Source organism: Doryrhamphus excisus, linkage group LG20 (assembly GCF_037039965.1).
Source record: "Doryrhamphus excisus strain RoL-2023G ecotype Guam linkage group LG20, RoL_Dexc_Guam_v1.1, whole genome shotgun sequence".
NCBI lineage: Eukaryota > Metazoa > Chordata > Actinopteri > Syngnathiformes > Syngnathidae > Doryrhamphus > Doryrhamphus excisus.
The window spans coordinates 7,503,029-7,525,083 of NC_136376.1; the positions used below are offsets into that span (position 1 = coordinate 7,503,029).

General features: G+C 40.0%; 2 long non-coding RNA genes across 5 annotated transcripts in view; one reads left to right on the plus strand and one right to left on the minus strand.

The window, feature by feature from the left end:
- The window catches only part of LOC144894457 (uncharacterized), a 136,354-nt gene that overhangs the window by 112,403 nt on the left and 1,896 nt on the right, over positions 1-22,055 (plus strand). Inside the window, exons 3-6 of one of the 4 annotated variants that reach the window (XR_013625063.1) lie at positions 14,474-14,682; positions 17,218-17,267; positions 19,174-19,251; positions 21,186-21,576. This is a non-coding gene — a long non-coding RNA (uncharacterized LOC144894457). Of the gene's footprint in view, positions 1-14,473; positions 14,683-17,217; positions 17,360-17,448; positions 17,585-19,173; positions 19,252-21,185; positions 21,577-22,055 lie in introns of those variants that run through there. The other 3 variants (XR_013625065.1, XR_013625064.1, XR_013625066.1) reach the window with 3 other exon arrangements.
- LOC144894458 (uncharacterized) overlaps positions 1,356-22,055 on the minus strand; it is a 40,422-nt gene continuing 19,722 nt past the window's right edge. The window contains exons 2-3 of the long non-coding RNA XR_013625067.1: positions 1,517-1,582; positions 1,356-1,412 (exon numbers count right to left, since the gene is read on the minus strand). This is a non-coding gene — a long non-coding RNA (uncharacterized LOC144894458). The remainder of the gene's footprint in view (positions 1,413-1,516; positions 1,583-22,055) is intronic.

The following is a 22,055-nucleotide window of genomic DNA, read 5'->3' on the forward strand; positions in this document are numbered from 1 at the left end:
CTGTTTCAAGTTTCTCGACAAAGTTGTAGCTTGAATGTCTAGTTGAAAAGTGTCTTTTAATCCTGATTTACCACTGAAACAGTAATTTATTTTGACTAACCTTGCTTTTTGGTTCTTTGTTGTGGGAGAAGTAGTTAATGATTGTGTAATTTAGGTTTTCAAATTGTATGAAGATTCATGAAGATAGTAGTTGCCAAGCCTTTCTAGAATGTGAAATGTGAGAGTTTGTGTGAGAAAGAGTGAGAATAATCCATCTTTTGTGTGTCTGCCTCTTCCAGTATTTTTCCATATCATCATCATATGTAGCTGTTGTGCAATAGTTACTTATTAGACTGAATCTCCAGGTACAATAACACTATTATTTATGGTAATGGTTTTATTTCATTTGAACATGCATCAGATTACAATTGAATGCATCACATAATCAGTTCACAGTTCCACATGTCCAAAAGGAGTAGGAAGAAGCAAAGCTTATTCAATGCTACCCCTCCATCTGGTACTTTTACAATCAGTAACTGTTACATTTGTTCACTTCCTGCTTTCCTAATCTTGTTAAAACATTTTTTGTATTTATACATTTATTTATTTGTTTTAGTTTTTATCACTTACCGAAGTACGAGGTGATATGACCATACAATGACATGATGGGTATCATAGTAACTGTCAACAGTGATATGTATAGCACATCATGCACGGTGGACGAGTGGTTAGCGCGCAGACCTCACAGCTAGGAGACCAGGGTTCAAGTCCACCCTCGGCCAACTCTGTGTGGAGTCGACTCCAAATTGTCCATAGGTATGAATGTGAGTGTGAATGGTTGTTTGTCTATATGTGCGCTGTGATTGGCTGGCGACCAGTCCAGGGTGTACCCCGCCTCTCGCCCAAAGACAGCTGGGATAGGCTCCAGCACCCCCGTGACCCTCGTGAGGAAAAGCGGTACATTTGTTCACTTCCTGCTTTCCTAATATAGTTTAAGTTTTTTTTTTACCGAAGTACGAGGTGATATGACCATACAATCAATAATAATCTGCATCATAGTAAGTGTCAATATAGTGATATATATAGCACATCATGACTGGTTCAAGACTCTTCATCCTTGTATTTAGCAAACATCAACTGCTTGTATTGTTTCTTGAATTGGCTCATCATTTATTATTGTATTCATTTCAAATGATCTCAAATTGATAACAAATCTCTTTCCATCTTGACCCACAAAGGAGTTCATGATTATTTGAGTTGTTGAGGTTTCTACTGCTTCTTTGCCTCCATTGATGACTGAATAGAGTACCGATCCTTTTGTTAGTTTTATTGTTCCTCAAAGTGTGTCCTCTCTCAGTCGTGACTCCAGACAATCAAAAAGCCTTTCTTCGGATGATTTCCTGAATTTTTGCACAGCAACAAGAAGAGAAGACCTAAAAAACAAGAAGCTTTTTAGGTGCAACAGGAGAGCAAAGCAGCCATATGGACTGGTGTGCTTTTTGAATTAATCAAAGTGTCACTCAGTGATTAGGTTCACCGGGTCGAGCTGTAGCGCAGCATGATGGAGTGGCATCATCTCACAGCGGGAGAGCGTCGCTAACACCTATTGTCACAACCAGGAGAGAGTTGAGTAAAAAAAAATCATATTTCAACGTGATGGAATAAACGCCACAAACATGAAGGCAGATCCCAGATGAGCTACAGAAATGAGTTCAGTGCTAATGATTCATTTCAGTACAGTTTAGTTAAGTGTAAAATCGGATCCGACCAGGATATTTCTGATGTTTCTGCGTCAGGAGCTCTCAGACCCCTGAGGAGTTTATATAAAGCCGACCTCGTGGGGAGGCTGGCGCTAAGAGAGTCGTTGTTATGCTCACTTTAACAAGGTCACAACGCTCTTCTCGGTACTAAAGTCAAACTGTGTGACAACTTCACTCGGGACCTTTTGTCCTTTTCCTGCCTTGAGAAGAACCCTGCACCTTTGGAAAAATTATAATGTTTTAAATGAAGATTAAATTGTGTAAGATCTGTCTGACGCGGGCTGCACGGTGGTCGAGTGGTTAGCGCGCAGACCTCACAGCTAGGAGAGCTGAGTTCAATCCTGCTGTGTGGAGTTTGCATGTTCTCCCCGTGCATGCGTGGGTTTTCTCCGGGTACTCCGGTTTCCTCCCACATTCCAAAAACATGCTAGGTTAATTAGCGACTCCAAATTGTCCATAGGTATGAATGTGAGTGTGAATGGTTGTTTGTCGATATGTGCCCTGTGATTGGCTGGCGACCAGTCCAGGGGTGTACCCCGCCTCTCACCCCAAGACAGCTGGGATAGGCTCCAGCACCCCTTGCAACCCTTGTGATGATAAGCAGTAGAAAATGAATGAATGGAGCAGTTTTTTTGTAATTTTAATTGTTTGATGCAGGGGTGTCCAAACTTTTTCCCGCACAGGCACCTTACAAAGGAAATAACAGATGCTAAAACCATGCAAAATGTGTATAATGCGTAATATATCACATTAATAATTATTTTTTAACTAACAAAAATGGTCCCTCAACACACTTTGGACACAACAAGGTTACACACACATAAAATTTTAATACATTCTTGATGACAAGCTAAGTAAACTTAGCATCACCATGGCAACATTTTCTTGCATGCCAACCTCTGTAATCAGCGTGTGAACTTTTGCAGACCTCCTCAGGGAAGAGAGAGCCTTCTCCTGTTTGGAATGATTCTACCGTGAAATGATGAATGTGTCTTCAATATGATGCAAGTACCTCGACCGGTTTACCATCATATTGTTATCAAAGTGGACGTATCTCCAGCACAAATTGGCGATTACACACCAAATTGAACAGAGTTCATTTTTTTAGGGGGGTGTTGATGAGAAGCTTGAAATGAGATTAATTTGTTAAATTTAACACCGTATCACGAAAAACATTGTTGTTAAAATGGAATGTTGAAGCTGTTCATGTCCTGTTAGTGTCACAATAAAAACCTTCTACAATTAAACACGCCATTTAACACAGGGGTCTCACACTTTTGTGACCTCAATAGCCACGTTTACATGGACCCAAATATTCCAGTTCCATTCGGGTTATTCGCTCAAATGGAAAAAAATCTAACCTTTGTATTCACTTCATTCCAAAAGAAAAGTGCCAATCCAAATGAATATATAATCGGATTCACAGGGGTGGAATATTCCTTTCCCCAATCCGATTGAGGTATCTTGTACCCGCTCAATCGGAAAGTTGTCAGTTTTTCTTTGTGGTGTTTTTCTTCTTCTGTTGTTTATTGGCGGTTGGCAAGCAGCTTTCGTGTGCATTACCGCCATCTGTGGAACAGAATCTAAACCCTTCTATACGCCATTCACAAGTCCAGTTTTATTAAAAAAGAAAATACATATCTATATAAAACATGTGCCGAGTTTAATTATAAAATATTAGCAAGATTGAACTTTATCTTTTCCTGTTCCTGGGTGCGTTCTTTCAGCGAATGCTGAGATATTGACATAACACGCAACGAGACATTCTTCGATTTAAAAAAAAAAAAAAATGGAGGCGAGCAATCGGCACTGGACTGCTGCGGAAAGTTTGTTTTTGATTCAAACTAAATTTCAAGACTGGACGAAGGAAAAACTGGCAATACGGAGTTATTCCAACAAGTGAAAGAAAAACTCGAGGAAGTCGGTATCACGTGATGTTGATGTTTACGCTTTACTGCGCATGCCCCATTGACTATTCTGGTTGATTATAGCAGCGCATGTAGACACGCGATTGGAATATTCCTTTCCATGTATACCATTGCTTTCGGAAAGGTCATTCGGAAAGATTCCATTCGGAAAGAGAAAAACTCCTCATGTAAACATGCCTAATGTTTTGGGTGCATGTGCCCCACGCACCCTGGACATTTTATATCTATATTATATATAGTGGCCATCTGGAATCCCACAAGAGATGTTCAGAACCACTTACTAAGTTTAAGAAAAATACTCTTGAATTGGGAAAGCAATCGTAAACACTCATAAGGGAACTACTACTATAGAGAATAATAACACTGAACATGTAACTTTAGCAACTTTGTACACTTTAAGTTCCGCAAGGCATGCTGGAAATGGATACATGATGCAGCCTAGCATCACCCAGACGCTACCTTCAGTTTTAAGACCCGTGACTATGGATATTTTTATGGGCATGTCAGTTAGAGAACGCAACACCCGTGAAAAGCGTGAATGTACTGTATCTTCTAAAATACCTGTGGTGGGCTCACAAGCATAAACTATGATTTGGAGGGTTTGGCCGTCATATGTGAGAACTAATTCCGCCCTGGGAATTATACCTCAAAGATCCATTCATGTTCAAGCCGCCCCCGGTTCTTAACCTAGTGATGCCTCTGATGTTAGCCTATGAATTAAAACGGTAATGACTTTTCATCACATAGCAAATAAAATAGTTAAATTCAACACATCCACGACTGTCACTCTCCAAAACGATGTGGTTCTTCCCTACTTTTCTCGCCTAGACCCAATTAGGAGCAGCCGGATCGCTGCAGGGCGGATCACGTAACAATTCACCTCGGAGGAAGTTGAAAGGCATCGCCGCAGGTTAGACGACTGGTGATTGAAGTCGGGCTGCCGTTCTGTCGCAAGGTTTCGTAAAAGGTTGCTTCATTATTTGACACATTTAGAGCCCAATTTGAACAATGGCATTCAGGTAAATGTTGGCTTTAAAACACACCACAAGCACAAAAATGGTGTTTGAGGAAAATCAAAATGCAAGTCTATGACTTTTACATACTATTTAGTTTGAATTTATACAGACACATGTCAGATACAGAATGTTTTTGCTATCCATCCAGTATTCATTCATTCATTTTCTACTGCTTATCCTATCGCCTATCCCAGCGTCATACCTATGGACAATTTGGAGTCGCCAATTAACCTAGCATATTTTTGGAATGTGGGAGGAAACCGGATTACCCAGAGAAAACCCATGCATGCACGGGGAGAACATGCAAACTCAGGAATCAAACTCGGGTCTCCTAGCTGTGTAGTCTGCGCACTAACCACTCGTCCGCAGTGCAGGCCTCCATCCAGTATGTGCCTATTTATTGGTAATGGTAATGGTTTTATTTCATCAGATTACAATTGAATGCATCACATAATCAGTTCACAGTTCCACATGTCCAAAAGGAGTAGGAAGAAGCAAAGCTTATTACATCCTACCCCTCCATCTGGTACTTTTACAATCAGTAACTGTTACATTTGTTCACTTCCTGCTTTCCTAATCTAGTTAAAACATTTTTTGTATTTATATATTTATTTATTTATTTATTGGTGATATGACCATACAATGACATAATGGGTACCATAGAAACTGTCAATAGTGATATGTATAGCACATCATGCACGGTGATCGAGTGGTTAGCGCGCAGACCTCACAGCTAGGAGACCAGGGCTCAATTCCACCCTCGGCCAACTCTGTGCGGAGTCGACTCCAAATTGTCCATAGGTATGTATGTGAGTGTGAATGGTTGTTTGTCTATATGTGCCCTGTGATTGGCTGGCCACCAGTCCAGGGTGTACCCCGCCTCTCGCCCAAAGACAGCTGGGATAGGCTCCAGAACCCCCGTGACCCTCATGAGGAAAAGCAGGACATTTGTTCACTTCCTGCTTTCCATAACACAGTTTAAGGTTGTTTTTTTTTTAATAATGCACCTCATACCAAAGTACGAGGTGATATGACCATACAATGACATAATGGGTACCATAGTAAGTGTCAATACAGTGATATATAAAGCACATCATGACTGGTTCAAGACTCTTCATCCTTGTATTTAGCAAACATCAACTGCTTGTATTGTTTCTTGAATTGGCTCATCGTTGTGCATTGTTTGAGGTCCTTACTCAATCCATTCCATAGTTTGATTCCACATACTGAAATGCTATGGCTTTTTAACGTAGTCCTAGCATATAAGTGTTTCAAATGTAGTTCTTCCCTGAGATCATATTTCTCCTCTCTTATAGAGAAGTATTGTTTTCCTTCTATGACTTTATTCAATCTCACCTGTGGTGTAACACAAGGTTCCGTATTGTATCGTTTGTTTGTTTCCACATTAAACTGTTTATGGATGCAATAATTGGACCATTCTGAATCTAAAGTAATGTCCCTTTAGACCCTGAAAACTTGTTCACACCTTAGGGACCACATAATCATGTCTGGGGAAAACCTGAGTGCTGCTTGTTAAACATTTAATTTAGTTCAGTTTTCCTCTGCTGTAGAAAATATCTTATACCAACAACACACGTTTGAGCAAAGCTGTCCATATAATCCTCAATTGGAGGCAAAGACAAATCTAATCAAATACAACCCTGAAGCTTTTAATCAATTAACACCTTGAATGTGTCCATCTTCCTTCCCTCACACTATCTAATTCATGTTCGCTTGAAGGGAGCTCAGCATTGCGAAAGACAAACAGGAACATGTCGGTATTCCTAGGAGAGACAAGTCATGGCTGTGTGTGTGTGTAAGGTCATTTACTGTGCATGATGCTTTGCTGGGTCAGTACTTGTTCAGTGTGTGTTTTTTCCTCCACTCTGAGTGAAGAACATGGATGTATGTGCCAGAGAGAGGTCAGCGTGAAGCTGACAGATGTGCTCCATGGCAAGGTCACGCTGTAAATACAGCTGGTACTCTCTGCATGGATGGACACATGGTATGGCCGGATGGACAGACTGATGGTTGGAGAGACAGACAATTGGAGTGATGAATGCATGAATGGATAAAAGTATAGACTGGCGGTCCATGGATGGATGCCTGGACAGATAAATATATGTATATGTTTACAGTGTACGTATTGGTGGATGGACTGAAGCGCAGTCAGATGAATGGATAGATGCTGTCGTGGGTTCATTCAAGGGAGAAAATAAATTGTTACAGAAAGAACACAAAAATATGATGGCTCAGACGAACAAAAAAATACACAAATTTAGAAGAAAATAATTCAAGAATGAAGGAACATTTTAACAACAATGTAACCTTGTACCACTTCTACTCTCTCATCAATGCAAAAGCAACTACTCTCATATGTTCTTCTCTCAATCTACTCTCTCTCCGTTTGGAGAGACACCTTCCCGTTAAATCAGGGGTCTCAAACTCAATTTACCTGGGGGCCACTGGAGCTCGGGTCTGGGTGAGACTGGGCCGCATCAGGTTTTCCAAAAAAAAAACATTTATTAAAAACAAAAAAATTTTAAAAACTTTGCTTTGGTTCCAATTTTCTACGAGAAAAGCTCTGATAAAACATTCCACTGTTCTCAAATATCTTACTTTTTATTTTTCTACACAAAATAAGATGAAAAATAAATAAACAAATCAAGAATAAAGAAAATCAATCAGTAATAAATAAATAAATATAATAATAATAATAAAACGGCAAATAATAAAAACTTAAGAAACCACATATAGTTGGTGGGTAGACAAATTATTTTTTCAGATTAAAATGAACAAAGCATTATTAGAGCCCTGTAGACATGACAAAACACGACTATAGTCACATTTATACTCTTTTTATTTACAACATATTGCGCAACTGCAGGGTCTTGAGACACATGCTAACTGGCAAACTAGAGAGCTAGCGACCTAAACGGTAGCCTTCAAGTTATTTCCTTTAAACTTAAATAGCCAAAAACTTACCACTTCCACACAGATAGGGAGGATAACTATTAACAGTTATTTAACCTTTAACATGAACATTAATCAAACGTAATAATTTTTTCTGGGTACATGATACCATACAGCATCCATATCAAACTTGCGCGGGCCGCACTAACATTAAACTTTCATATCAAGGCGGGGGCCTCAACCTAGTGTCCTGCGGGCCACAGTTGGCCCGCGGGCCACGTGTTTGAGACCCCTGCGTTAAATAGTCTCGCCCCTCCCTTGGGCGTACCCACTCAACAATAGGGGTGCAGCACTCTTGTTTGCGACTTGGTTCAGTCCAATGTCACCTGACCACTACTTGCGCGCCAATTTCGCTTCTTAGGCGGACCGTCCCGGAAGTAGTCCTTTCCGGTGTGCGTCGGCAGCAAGCGGTCTCGCGGGTTCAATGAGGTGAGTCTTGCGTATGCATAGTATGGATTGTGTGTGGCGTGTGGACATCGAGTGCGCACAACTCGAATGTCCACACATGGGGAATAAGTTGTCCGGACGCGGGGAGAAGTTTGTGTTTTGGTTACGTGCCAGCGTGCCAGCGTGCCAGCGTGCCAGCGTGCCAGCGCGTGCACCTTCATCGTCTCATTGATGGATGAAGAAAAAGACAAGTGGGTAGTCAGGTTCAGGGATGGATAAATGGATGGACAGACGAGTATGGATGAACTAATAGACAATTGGAAGTATCAATAGACAGACAGACTGGTGGACAGATTGTTGTTTGGATGAATGGCTATGGTGATTAGACAGACACACAAAGAGATGCATGGATGGATGGACACATGTGACCAGATGGATGGATGGACAGAAAGATGAATGACTGTCAGATGCACAGATGAAGAGAAATGTATGACTGAATACATGAACCGATACATGGATGTCTAAACAACGGATTGGATGAACAAACAAATGACGGATAGACTGACAGATAATACCAGAAGCCTGGACAGTATTGTGTATTCTATTGATACTTTATCATGTAGGCTATTGTAGATGTATGGACAGACATACAAATCAATGACTAAAAGGGATTCCAGGAAGGCCATATACAGATGACAACAATAAAGATGACAACAGCCAGAAGGATGAAGCGGAAAAACAGTCAACAAGGAGGACAATTGTCATGTTACTTCACATCAAGTACAACAATGTCAACAATGTACTTTTCCTTCTGGTCACCTTTAAGACTTGCATCCCGTTCCAACAAACGTTTGGTTGACTTTGAGGAGGGACACATCTGTTGCTAAAACCATCGTCGACGCACCAGAGGACACTTAAAGATGGACAGATGACAAACTACCAAACAGAAGACATGTAGGACGTGATAATAAGACAACGCATACCCAGTCTGTCCTTCACTGTACTTTATCTCTTAAGACAAGGAGAGAGGGATTGACCAGGGGATAGAGACATGTCTGTGTGTGTGTGTGTGTGTGTCGCTTCCCTCAGGCTGTATCCATCACCTCTGCAGTGAAAAGCCTTGTCAGCATGATTTATTTGTGTTTTTGTCATTTGTGAGTGGACCTCTAATGTGTGTGTGTGTGTGCACACACACCACATCACAGACAGACAGTTTAAATTACTGATTAAATGTTTGTTCCAGGTCTAATATAGTAGTTTGTTCTACTTTATCATAAAGTAAGCATTGGTTATGTTGGTCATGTGACCATTCTCTGACATACATGATTTAGTACACTGCGGCCAAATGCGCTGGCGTCGGCTCGTTCCTGCCCTTTTTAGACACAAACACGGGTGTTAATTGCGCTCGAGCCAGCGACCTTTCGTTTGCGTAGCTGTCCGCATGTCTTCTGGTGATGGATGACAGTTTAATGACATTATGCCTGAATGTGGGGCTATGGCGGCGTTGAGGCCGTCAGTAGGAGTGGTGTAAAATTACAATTGAAAGTACAATTTTTAAGTTGCCAGTCATATAAAATAAATAGCTGACCTCCGCTTTATGTTTGTCAAAGTAGCTTTAACTGTGATAGAGGTTAGGTTAGGGATTTTGAAAATAGCAGGTTAACGCAGTAACTCATTTATTTTGTGGATTACGTTCAAATTTTCAATGGTCCGCTCGTCATCGGGATGACATTTTCTCATTGTCACTCGGCGACTGCAAGGTGCATTCACGAACACTCCGAAAATCACCACAAGACCTGTATGTGTGGTCTAAATAAACAAAAATATAATAAAAATCAGTAAGTGGATATTCTTACATAACTGCGGAATCACAATTTAATAAGTAAGTAAATAAGTATGCTCGGAAAATACTGTGAACGCACCCCCTCATGGCTCATAATAACATGAATGATTAGTTAGTGATTCAAATCTTTTGCTACTATTAAAGAGGCAAATTTATTTTTAGAGGTGTGGATTTATCTTTCTGTTCATGAAATACAGTAAAAAAATTGGCATATTAAACACATAGTTGCAAACGGTGATTAATTATGATTAATTAATTGGAAAACTGTTGTTCATTTTAATTATTTGACAGCCTTAGATTTCTATAACATTAATTAATTCATTCATTTTCTACCGCTTATCCTCACAAGGTTCGTGGGGGGTGCTGGAGCCTATCCCAGCTGTCTTCGGGACAGAGGCGGGGTACACCCTGGACTGGTCGCAAGCCAATCACAGGGCACATATAGACAAACAACCATTCACACTCACATTCATACCTATGGACAATTTGGAGTCGCCAATTAACCTAGCATGTTTTTGGAATGTGGGAGGAAACCGGAGTACTCGGAAAAAACCCACGCATGCACAGGGAGAACATGCAAACTCCATACAGAGATGGCCGAGGGTGGAATTGAACTTCTCCTAGCTGTGAGGTCTGTGCACTAACCACTAGTCCGCCATGCAGCCCATTTCAATAACAAAGATATTGAAATTACAAAATGTATTATTCTATTAATTTCCCATTTGTTTGTATTACGCTAAAACATGCATCCAATTAAATTCAGGTTTATGTCCCTTATTTCTTTTTCAGAGAGATGGCAACCCGAGTTAGTTGTCTTTAATGATTCACTCCTGGTTGCAATTTCAGATGAGTATTTTAAATTACTTTCAAAAGACAAGAAAAGTTTCTGAGGAGGAGGGTCAGGTAACAAAAGGACTCTCAGTGTTTTAGACTGTGACGTTATGACCCCTGCGTTCCAAGGTGTAACAGGCTGCAGGGGTACCATCTGGCACCATGTCTCCGACTCAGCATCGATGGTCCACTTCTGGCTGAGTTCCCATATCGAAGAGTTAAAAAAAAAATCAGATGCTCTCAGCCAGGCTGCAAACTTTTAATTAACCATTTTGTTTCCTGTTCCACTCCGGTTTCCTCCCACATTCCAAAAACATGCTAGGTTAATTGGTGACTCCAAATTGTCCATAGGTATGAATGTGAGTGTGAATGGTTGTTTGTCTATATGTGCCCTGTGATTGGCTGGCCACCAGTCCAGGGTGTACCCCGCCTCTCGCCCGAAGACAGCTGGGATAGGCTCCAGCACCCCTGCAACCCTCATGAGGAAAAGCGGTTGCGGAAAAAAATTCAATAAATAACGTAATCTGTAAATATGCTAGTATGGAAAAATGGAACGTAACAATTTGTTCTACGACGAAGCTTGTTGATAGCATTATCACAGGGTTCAAAGGTCATCGCCATGCGTGTTATTCAGTCGTCTCCTCCGTGACAATGTTGTTTTCTAAACAAGAGCGCGAGAAAAGATGGGATTATTCAAATGTAATGTAGTGTTTACAGTCAATGTGGGAGCAATAAACTTCACTCTGACTGCAGCCAGCTCAGCAGACCAAAAGTAAGCTCCAACTTCATCCTCACTTTTTTTAATTTTTCCTCTCCGCATATTAATAACTGCACATATTGTTTACATGGAAGAATATGCTTCACGTTACCGCCAAGACGCCATTCTCTGTGTTTGCATATTGACAGTTCACGCAAAGGGGCTGCAAGCTTTGGAAGTGAACGACAGGAAATGGAAACTTCGGGTGTTTTGTGTTCAAAGGCCAGTACGGAAGACGTCCCCAGCTGAGAGACTTAAAAGTGACGCTGTGATGCAGAGAAACATTCGCTCACAGTACCTATAGTGGCAGCTTTGCTTTCACAGTAGAGGGAAAATGATGATTACTTTTAGAATTTGTATGCCTTTCACCGACCTGTGCATTAGGAATAATGACATCCACTACAAGAGCTGTGTCAAAATAATGCTCTCATGTAGTTAAGCCACGATATTGGAAACATCTCTATGGAGAATGCCTTGCATAGGCAACAATGCATTTATTATACAGTTGTGTCCATCCATCCATTTTCTATAACGCTTATCCTCACGAGGATCACGGGGCATGCTAGAGCCTATCAGTTATAATACTATAATGCCTTAAATGCCTATAAAGTTATAATGCCTTGTGATTGGCTGCCGACCAGTCCAGGGTGTACCCCGCCTCTCTCGCCCGAAAACAGCTGGGATAGACTCCAGCACCCCCGCGACCCTCGTGAGGAAAAGCGGTAGAGAATGAATGAATGAATAATCATAATCATAATCATAATCATAATCATATGCCTTGTGATTGGCTGGCGACCAGTCCAGGGTGTATCTCGCCCGAAGACAGCTGGGATAGACTCCAGCACCCCCGCGACTTTCGTGAGGAAAGCGGTAGAAAATGAATGAATTAATGAATGAATAATAATCATAATCATAATAATATGCCTTGTGATTGGCTGGCGACCAGTCCAGGGTGTACCCCGCCTCTCGCCCCAAAGATAGCTGGGATAGGCTCCAGCCCCCCCTCCCCCTGCAACCCTTGTGACGAAAAGCGGTAGAAAATGAGTAAATGAATGAATAATAATAATATATTTTATTTGTATAGCGCTTTTAGAGTACTCAAAGACGCTTTACAGTAGAGTAGAGTTGAGTAAAAACGATGCATTAAAATACAATATCCAAACATTCATTCAGAGCTAAAATAAGGCTAAAAGCGGGGCGGGGCGGGGCGCAGCAGTCAGGTATAAGAAGTTAGACATTAAAAACGGCTTTAAACAGGTGGGTATTGAGTTGTTTTTTGAAGGTGGGAAGGTCGGGGCAAGCACAGAGTGAATGGGGTTCCAGAGGGTGGGGGCAGCGATGGTATCCCATTAAATTGTAGCAAATCCACATTTTAGCTTTGTAGAAAATCAGTGTCATAGTATCTACATAGCTCATTAACATTGAATTAATCAAAACGAAAACGAGCTGTGGGTCAAAAATGGCCCACAGTCCGCACTTTGGACACCCCTGGCTTTGTCAAACATGATTCACTGTGAACTTATTTTATTTCATTTTTTTATTTGTGATTTTTTTTTCTTTTTTGTATGTTTTCTAGCAGCAAATGAAAGCCTTCCACAAGCTTCCTGGCAAGAAGAAAGCACCGTTAATGGCAAGCTTGTCGCAGTGGGCATGCTGTGCCCATTTGGTGTTGTGCGTGCGAGCAGAGGAGAGTGTGTTGTTCTTGATGAGTGTGACGCACATTTAAATGCAGCCATTTACAGGGGAGACTAGAGGTGGGAAGCAACAAAGGAGGTGGGATGGTAGTTTTGCGCTGCATTCAGCAGGCCAATTAGGTACATTAGATACACATGCACTACAGGAAAAGTAGGAATATTTCTGCCGTTACAAAGATGCTAGCGGTGTTTAGTTGGCGTATTTAGCCTCATGAGAGGGTCACCATATTAGAAACCGTGAGTATGACGCAGTACAGAAATTGCAAGTCCAATAATGTATTGGATTTTATTAGACCTCACAGCGAGGAGACCAGGGTTCAATTCCACCCTCGGCCATCTCTGTGTGGAGTTTGCATGTTCTCCCCCGTGCATGCGTGGGTTTTCTCCGGGTACTCCGGTTTCCTCCCACATTCCAAAAACATGGTAGGTTAATTAATTGGCGACTCCAAATTGTCTATAGGTATGAATGTGAGTGTGAATGGTTGTTTGTCTATACGTGCCCTGTGCGCCACTAGGGGCGCCATCTGAGTCAATGTACGTACATACACAGTCAGGAATTGGAGGGCGACCTAACCCACGATAAATAAAAAAAATCAGGAGGCAATTCCACCATGTAGAGGTGTCACTCTCGACTCAGCTCATGAGATAAGATGAAACATGATATGCGGGTCACAAGAACAACCAAGGGAGCACCGATGTATGTTGGATGGCAAGGTTTATATTGTAGTGATGCCATAGTTGACAGTCTGATTGGCTTTTGGCTGTTCTGTTATCGCAAGACAACTTTTCTCTAAATGGGAACTATTGTCACGTTTTAACCAGCGGCAGTTGAGTGGTTAGCCTAACCTCACAGCTAGGAGACCAGGGTTCAATTCCACCTTCGGCCATCTCTGTGTGGAGTTTGCATGGTTTCCCCGTGCATGCGTGGGTTTTCTCCGGGTACTCCGGTTTCCTCCCACATTCCAAAAACATGCTAGGTTAATTGGTGACTCCAAATTGTCCATAGGTATGAATGTGAGTGTGAATGGTTGTTTGTCTATATGTGCCCTGTGATTGGCTGGCTGGCGACCAGTCCAGGGTGTACCCCGCCTCTCGCCTGAAGACAGCTGGCATAGGCTCCAGCACCCCCGCGACCCTTGTGAGGAAAAAGCGGTGGAAATTGAATGAATGAATGAATAGATTGTGTACCTAATGAACTGGTCTGGTGAGAGTACTTCAAGCACACAGCGTAAAACTGTCAATTTACACTCTTAAAATGTCAATAAGATTATTTGTCTTATCCCCACTTCTGTGGACCTTCTGTAGTCCAGCAGGTCACATGTCGGAAGCATGAAGGGAGCTCCATCATCCACTGAGACGGAGAAAAGAGGTCATCAGAGGACACTCCCAGCAGCTCTTATGACTCCTTGATAACGAGAAGGATGGCATCTTGACAGAGGAGCTGTCGGATGCCGCGTACTCTTGACGAAGCCGACTCTCTAATGAAGGCCAGAGGACGAAATGATTCCCATCAGGTGTGTCGTGGTGATAGTTGCCAGGGTGACCTCCATCTCTGGAGGGCGGCCTCATCTGGCATCTTTAATTGGCCGCCAGGAGCAGCCAAGATAGCTTTAGGATGCGATAGCGTGGCGAGCGTCGGGGTCGTAAGGACGAGAAGGTCATCCTTAGGAAGTCCCAGCAGAGAGGAGGATATTTAAATATTTCTTTAGCAACTTTGACTCATCAGCAGCACTTGGGAAACTCTTAAGGTCAAACATCGATTTCCAGTCAACATCCAAATCTAGAGAGATTTGGAAACATATTTCTATAGGCAGTACTGGAAATAGAAATAATCTGAATATTTTTTTTTCATTTACAGTTCCATCTGGCTTTTTTTTATTGCTAATGCTTCATTTAGTAAAAATTTTGGCTCAAAACAAATAAAAAAAAAGTATGCAATGTTAGTTAGCATTCTTACTGACCTTTTCCCACAAAGGTACCTAAAGATTATTTTTATTTTATATCACTTTTACCCCAGATAATTGGAAATATTCAGTGATGTCACCCCACTAATATTTTAATTTCATGGTCCAGGTCACCCCCAATATATTTCTAATGGCAGCGGATGAGAGAGGAGGGGTGAGCTTTGAGACAAATGTGGTGGGAGAGCAAGAGAATAGTTTCCATTAGCTTTGCTTAGTTGAACAAAAAAAAAAAAGTTAATTCGTATGGAGTTTTCTTTCTAAACTTTTTATCACCTTTTTCCTGTTGGGAATGTTTCCAATGTTTGCTCCCTAACAGAACATTCTGTATCCACTGAGCCGCTAAAGTGGTTCTCACTTGAGGTTTAAATTGTACTACGAAAAAAATGTCAAAGAAAAATCGAGAAAAAACAATATCACCATAAATTCCAGTGTATAAACCGTTATAAGCCAGAGGTACGGCTAATTTTTGGCTAAAAACTACATTTCCCATGATGCTTAGAGTACAGTGGAAGCTAAAATCCACGTTTTAGCAGGGATTGTTGACATATCAAAAGGCTGGACTACTGTTTAATGAAGAGCTTTAGCTCGGGCTAAATGCCATGTGGCTCGAGAAAAAAGGGACACAAAGCAACAGAGGGAGAGAGGGAGACAGACTAAATGTGTGATGAAGGAATTATAAGACTATTTCTTCAATTTTCATCAATTTTAATGCTGAAGAAGACGACTTACGTGGTTTTAGTTCCCAGGAGGAGGAGCAGTTAGCTTTTCTGGTAGGCTACTGTATAACTATATACAGTATAAAACTGTGTAACTGTATAAAATTCCCAATTTTTTTTTCTTCCGAGACGCAAAATGCCTTTGATCTAAAGAGTTCTAACTCAACGAATTCAGACCGTTCCAAAGTCAAAATTCTCTACGCATTTCTCAACTCATTACGCTAGGTGTTAGCATGCTAATGTTAGCACTGCTAGCATGTTAATGCTAGCATACTGGTATTTTTAGCTATTTTCATGGAACACAAATACATAATTTACATTAAAAATACAGAAATTCAAAAGTCATAATATGACTTTTCTAAATATTATGGGAAAAAAGTCATTCATTCATTCATTTTCTACCGTCTTCTTACTTATAAAAAGGCCATTAAAGCTTAGCACTGTTTCAAACAGTACATTGGAACTGGCTTTAGTCCGCCCTGCTTATGTTGACAACCCGTTAATATCAACCAACTCATCAAGTTCAAGGTCCATCGTGTTCTTCACTGTGTTTATTTGGTAAATTATGTCTTTTTAAACAAATTTTCCAAAATCACACATTTATTCATTGTTTGTTTCTCACAATATTACAACTTTTAAAGAAAACGTTCAACTTTGTGGCACTAAAAGGACATTATTTTCCTCATAGTATTATGACGTTATTCTCGTAGAATTACATTTTCTTGTTAGAGTACAATTTCTTGTCCAAATTTTGTTACTTTTTAATTTGTATTTGATTAATTTATCTATTTTTGTTGTGAAATTATGTTTTTTAAATGTGTGGCAGGCCAATAAAAAAACAGCCACAGGTTGCAAATGGCACCCAGGCTGCACTTTGGACACCCCTAGCTGATTTATTCATCCAGGGGCGTCGACATGTAAACGCGTTCTACTGTGATAAATCAGATATTGATGATGCAGTGTTGTGTTTTATATCAAAAAATGATTTACTCTGGGTTAGTGGACACTTGAAAAAAGGTTGAGAACCACTGACTACACTCGCATAGGCTGTCATAGTTGCTGTCATGTACAGTGATGACCTTCAATGACGAAATTTTAGGCACCTGCCTACTTTTGTTGAAATAATTATTGCATATAATCATATAAACTTCACTGTGTTCGTCTGCTATATGATATATTTAACTGAAATTGCTGATCCCAACAACCAATGATTTATTAAGGAAAATCCAGAAAATTATCAGGGGTGCCCAAACTTTTTCACACCCCTGTACATATGATAGGCAGCTGCACTTCAACTCGTCAATGCAAAGTTGTACTGCGAACACTCAAGTTGCCTTAAGCATAACATTTGTGTTTTGTGTGACGACAGGAAGTGACAGACTGGACGGGAGCCAAGTCGACAGTACGCAGGAGGTTGAGGTACGCTCAGGACTGGTGCTCGCCTCATGCTGTCCATCTGTCTGCTTTTATTTGGCTTCAGGATTCATTCGGCATCTATGATTCAAAATATAGTGAGACACCTACACACACACACACACACACACACACACACACACGCAGACCTCAATCTGCCAGCTCACTAACAGAGTTCTCATTGCAGACATCAGGCAGGATAAGAAAACACACTATGACAACCTGGCCCGTGACAAAGCCAGCGGCGTTCATCATCTCACACACACATGCAACACATCTGCAGCATGAAAGCACTTCTTTTCCCATATTTTCCTATTTCCTAGTGTGTTAGAAGTGTCAATAGCCACGTTTACATGAGGAGTTTTTGTCTTTCCGAATGACCTTTCCGAAAGCAATGGTATACATCAGGGGTCTCAAACACGCGGCCCGTGGGCCAAATGTGGCCCGCAGGACACTAGTTTGAGGCCCCCGTCTTGATATGAAAGTTTAATGTTAGTGAGGCCCGCGCAAGTTTGATATGGATGCTGTATGGTATCATGTACCCAGAAAAAATTATTACGTTTGATTAATGTTCATGTTAAAGGTTAAATAACTGTTAATAGTTATCCTCCCTATCCATGTGGAAGTGGTACGTTTTTGGCTATTTAAGTTTCAAGGAAATAACTTGAAGGCTACCGTTTAGGTCGCTAGCTCTCTAGTTTGCGAGTTAGCATGTGTCTCAAGACCCTGCAGTTGCGCAATATGTTGTAAATAAAAAGAGTATAAATGTGACTATAGTCGTGTTTTGTCATGTCTACAGAGCTCTAATAATGCTTTGTTCATTTTAATCTGAAAAAAATAATTTGTCTACCCACCAACTATATGTGGTTTCTTAAGTTTTTATTATTTGCCGTTTTATTATTATATTTATTTATTTATTACTGATTGATTGATTTTGTTTATTCTTGATTTGTTTATTTATTTTTCATCTTATTTTGTGTAGAAAAATAAAAAGTAAGATATTTGAGAACAGTGGAATGTTTTGTCAGAGCTTTTCTTGTAGAAAATTGGAACCAAAGCGAAGTTTTAAAATTTTTTTTTTTTTTAATAAATGCAGTTTTTTTGTTTTTTTTGGAAAATCTGATCCGATTATATATTCATTCGGATTGGCACTTTTCTTTCGGAATGAGGTGTATACAAACGTTACATTCTTTCCGTGTGAGCAAATAAACCGAATGGAATTGGAATATTTGCGTCCATGTAAACGTGGCTAGTGTTGTAGTCAAGTAGTCAAGGCCAGCAATGCCTTCTCTGCTGGCCTAAGAACCATCCGGATCACAGCTTAATTTGTTCCATTAAATGGTATTAATTTATTCCCAACAGTGCTTGTCAATGTTGTTTAAACAATATTAGCAATGGGACTGTTTTTCTGAACCACAAGGCCAGCTAGCAGGCGTAGAACGACATCAGCAGGTTTAGTTGATGTTTGATGTTTGAAAGCCTGTTTGCTCACACAGTGTCTGAACTGTTCCATATGATGTTGTAGTGTAGGCTTGTAGAAGTCAAGTAATAATGGTATTAATCCACAATTGTAATGCTACATGTTGTTATCTCGTGTTAATGTATGTTATTGATGGTTTGGACAATTGTGACGTGATTCTGGTTGCTTAAATCCCCACTGAAGGCGCAGGTACCAAATGCTCCGCCCGCTACTCAGTGTTTGTAAGTATAGAGTTTTCCATTTATTTAACAAATATTTACATTTCATAGACGATAACTAGCATTTGTGTGTGTTTACAGAGTGCAAATGACCTGAAAGTTGAGTTGAAAGTCACAACTTTTAATGCACTCCTTCTGTACGCTACCAGCTGTCGTTGTGTGTGGCAAAGAGAATCTTATTTTTAAAAGAAGCCTCATGCTCTTTTTTTTCCAGAGAGGAACTCGTGTCCAAGGAACAAGGAGGGGAAGTCACATGATGTTGACCTGTGGCCGCGCTGGCATCGGGACTCAGGTGAAAACAGCTTTTAGTGTCAGCAAGAAGAAGGCAGCAACCTCTTGTGTGTTTTTGTCTGCGCTTTGCCTCCAAAGGTCACGACATGTTTCACTTGGAGCCAGCTGACATCTGTGTGTGTGTGTGTGAGTGTGTGTGTTTGCGTGTGTATATTTGTCCACAACCATGTTTGTCTCTTGCATTTGTTTGGTTTTGTTGTGTGTGTGTTTGTGTGTTTGTGTGTGTATGTGTACAAAGAAGATAACTGGAGCTCCTCAGTCAATTTGTTGGGAAAAAGCAAACAAGGGTTCAGATTCTTAGTCTGCTTCGAAAAGAAAATACCGTTTTTACTGTTGTACTTTTTTCCAGCATCGTCTCATCTTCGTTTTCTTCTTGTGTTTGTAAAAGTTAAGAAATACTCTCATTTACTACAGTATTTGATTATTTATTCAATGAAGTGCTCAACTTATTACCTCCGCCAAGCACAGTGCGGATGTTGTGTTTTTGCTGGTGTTTAAAACTCTAACATTTCTGAATGGATTTGGCTGAAATATTCAGGAATTCTCGGAAATTGGATATGGAAGAACTGATAACATTTTGGGGGTGATCCAAATTTTTTTTAAATCACCATTTTCCCTATAACTAATAATTATTACCTGCTACTACTGTCACATTCCAACATGAACCCATTCAACAACGTCAGAACATTCATGCTGTTATCCAAAGCACAACAATTCCGGAATTTTTTTTTCTTCCGAGACACAAAATGCCTTTGATCTAAAGAGTTCTAACTCAACCGATTCAGACCGTTCCAAAGTCAAAATTCTCAACGCATTTCTCAACTCATTGCGCTAGGTGTTAGCATGCTAATGTTAGCAATGTGTGTTAGCACATTTTCATGGAACACTTAGTGCTAAAAAAAAATACATAATTTACATTAAAAAATACATCAATTCAAAAGTCATAATATGAAAAAAATAAAGTTATAAATTTTGAAAATGGGAGTACATTACAAATATTATGGGAATAAAGTCATAATCTTACAAAATGAAAAGCTACTAAGGTTATTTACAAAGAAAGAAGAAATATATATATATATATTAAATGTATATTTTTTATATATTTTTTTTAAACTTTCTTATATATATATATTTTTTTTAATCTTTACTTATTTTCATTGATCTTATTTTAGTCTTAACCATGCATATATATGCATGCATATATACATATATAACAGCAAAAAAATTGAAGAAAAGAGCAAAGACCAAAGTTCGTACTGGTAGTAAAGCCAAGATGCAATGTTTTCTTAAAAATGTATAACTTCTTAGCATATCTACTTCATAAAATGTACAAAATCAAAGTAGCCCTTCCGTACATTCATTTTTCAGTATATGGCCCTCACCTATTTCTACAAATTCTCAATTTTTTTCTCTTCCAATTAGAAAAAGATGACACTTAAACACAGGAAGTGTGCAAAATCTAAATGACAAAATGCAAGCAAATATTGTGTGAAAATGTGAAAGATATGGTATGAATTATGAGCACTATTTCTTTCAACTGTTTAGTCTGACCCTGTTTAGTGGTTTTGGGCCACCACATGTTTCCCAAGTTGATGTACTGCAGTTTGTTTTGAACATCTGAACAAAGTTACACTAAGAACATCATGTTCACACAATTCCGAAAAGGCTTAGGAAAAATTAGAGCCACCCCTTCTTCATATCCGATATTGATGAATCTAAATATAAAAAGCAAAGAATAATAGCTTGGGTGTATGAAAATGTATCTCATTGAACATTTTAGTTGCCTGTATATTTTTTTCCCCTCAAGATGCCAACAACCTTTTTTTCCCCCTATCCAAAATCCATTACTGCTCTGCAACCCAAAAGCAGCCTGATTCCATCAACCCCTCTGGGGGACTGAGGGAGAGATCCTGATAGAATTTTTTTCCAATGCAGGAGAGAAATGAAGAAGGCAGGAAAAAGGGCTTGAATTGTGGAGGCGGGTGCAGGTAAGCAAGGATGAAGCACAGAAGTACTGTTTTAATCCTGGAGGTGTAGCCTGATGATGGACGGATGCAAGGTTTTGGGAAGTGGCCGGAAGGAGTATGATGAATGTCCCATACTGACAGCAGAGCACATTAGTGATATGATGGAGAGATGGTTGAAACCTAGAAGATAAAGTAAAAAGTGTTCCCAGCTTTAGAGGAGGCTTAGCTGATGGAGGCGACAATAGGAGTGACTCACATTGCATTTGATTTCGTAATCTTCCTTTTATGCTCGCTTTTCGTGGTTCATAACATTCCAAAATAAGACAGATTTTTATTGCATTTCACAAAATACATTTTGATAAAGTCACTTTATTCATTCAAAGATGCCTTATAGCACTGCTAGCATGTTAATGCTAGCCTACTAGCATTTTTAGCTATATTCATGGGTAGACATGTATTCAGTATGAACACTTAGCACTAAAAAAAATACATAATTTACATTAAAAAACCTAGGGTGACCACTTCATACCCACAGTTCATTCGAAGATGCCTTATAGCACTGCTAGCATGTTAACGCTAGCCTACTAGCATTTTTAGCTACATTCATGGGTAGACATGTATTCAGTATGAACAATTAGCGCTAAAAAATACATAATTTACATTAAACAAACCTAGTGTGACCACTTCATACCCAAATGATACCCAGAGTTCATTCGAAGATTCCTAATAGCACTGCTAACATGTTAACACTAGCCTACTAGCATTTTTAGCTATATTCATGGGTAGACATGTATGCAGTATGAACACAAAATACATAATTTACATTAAAAAATACATC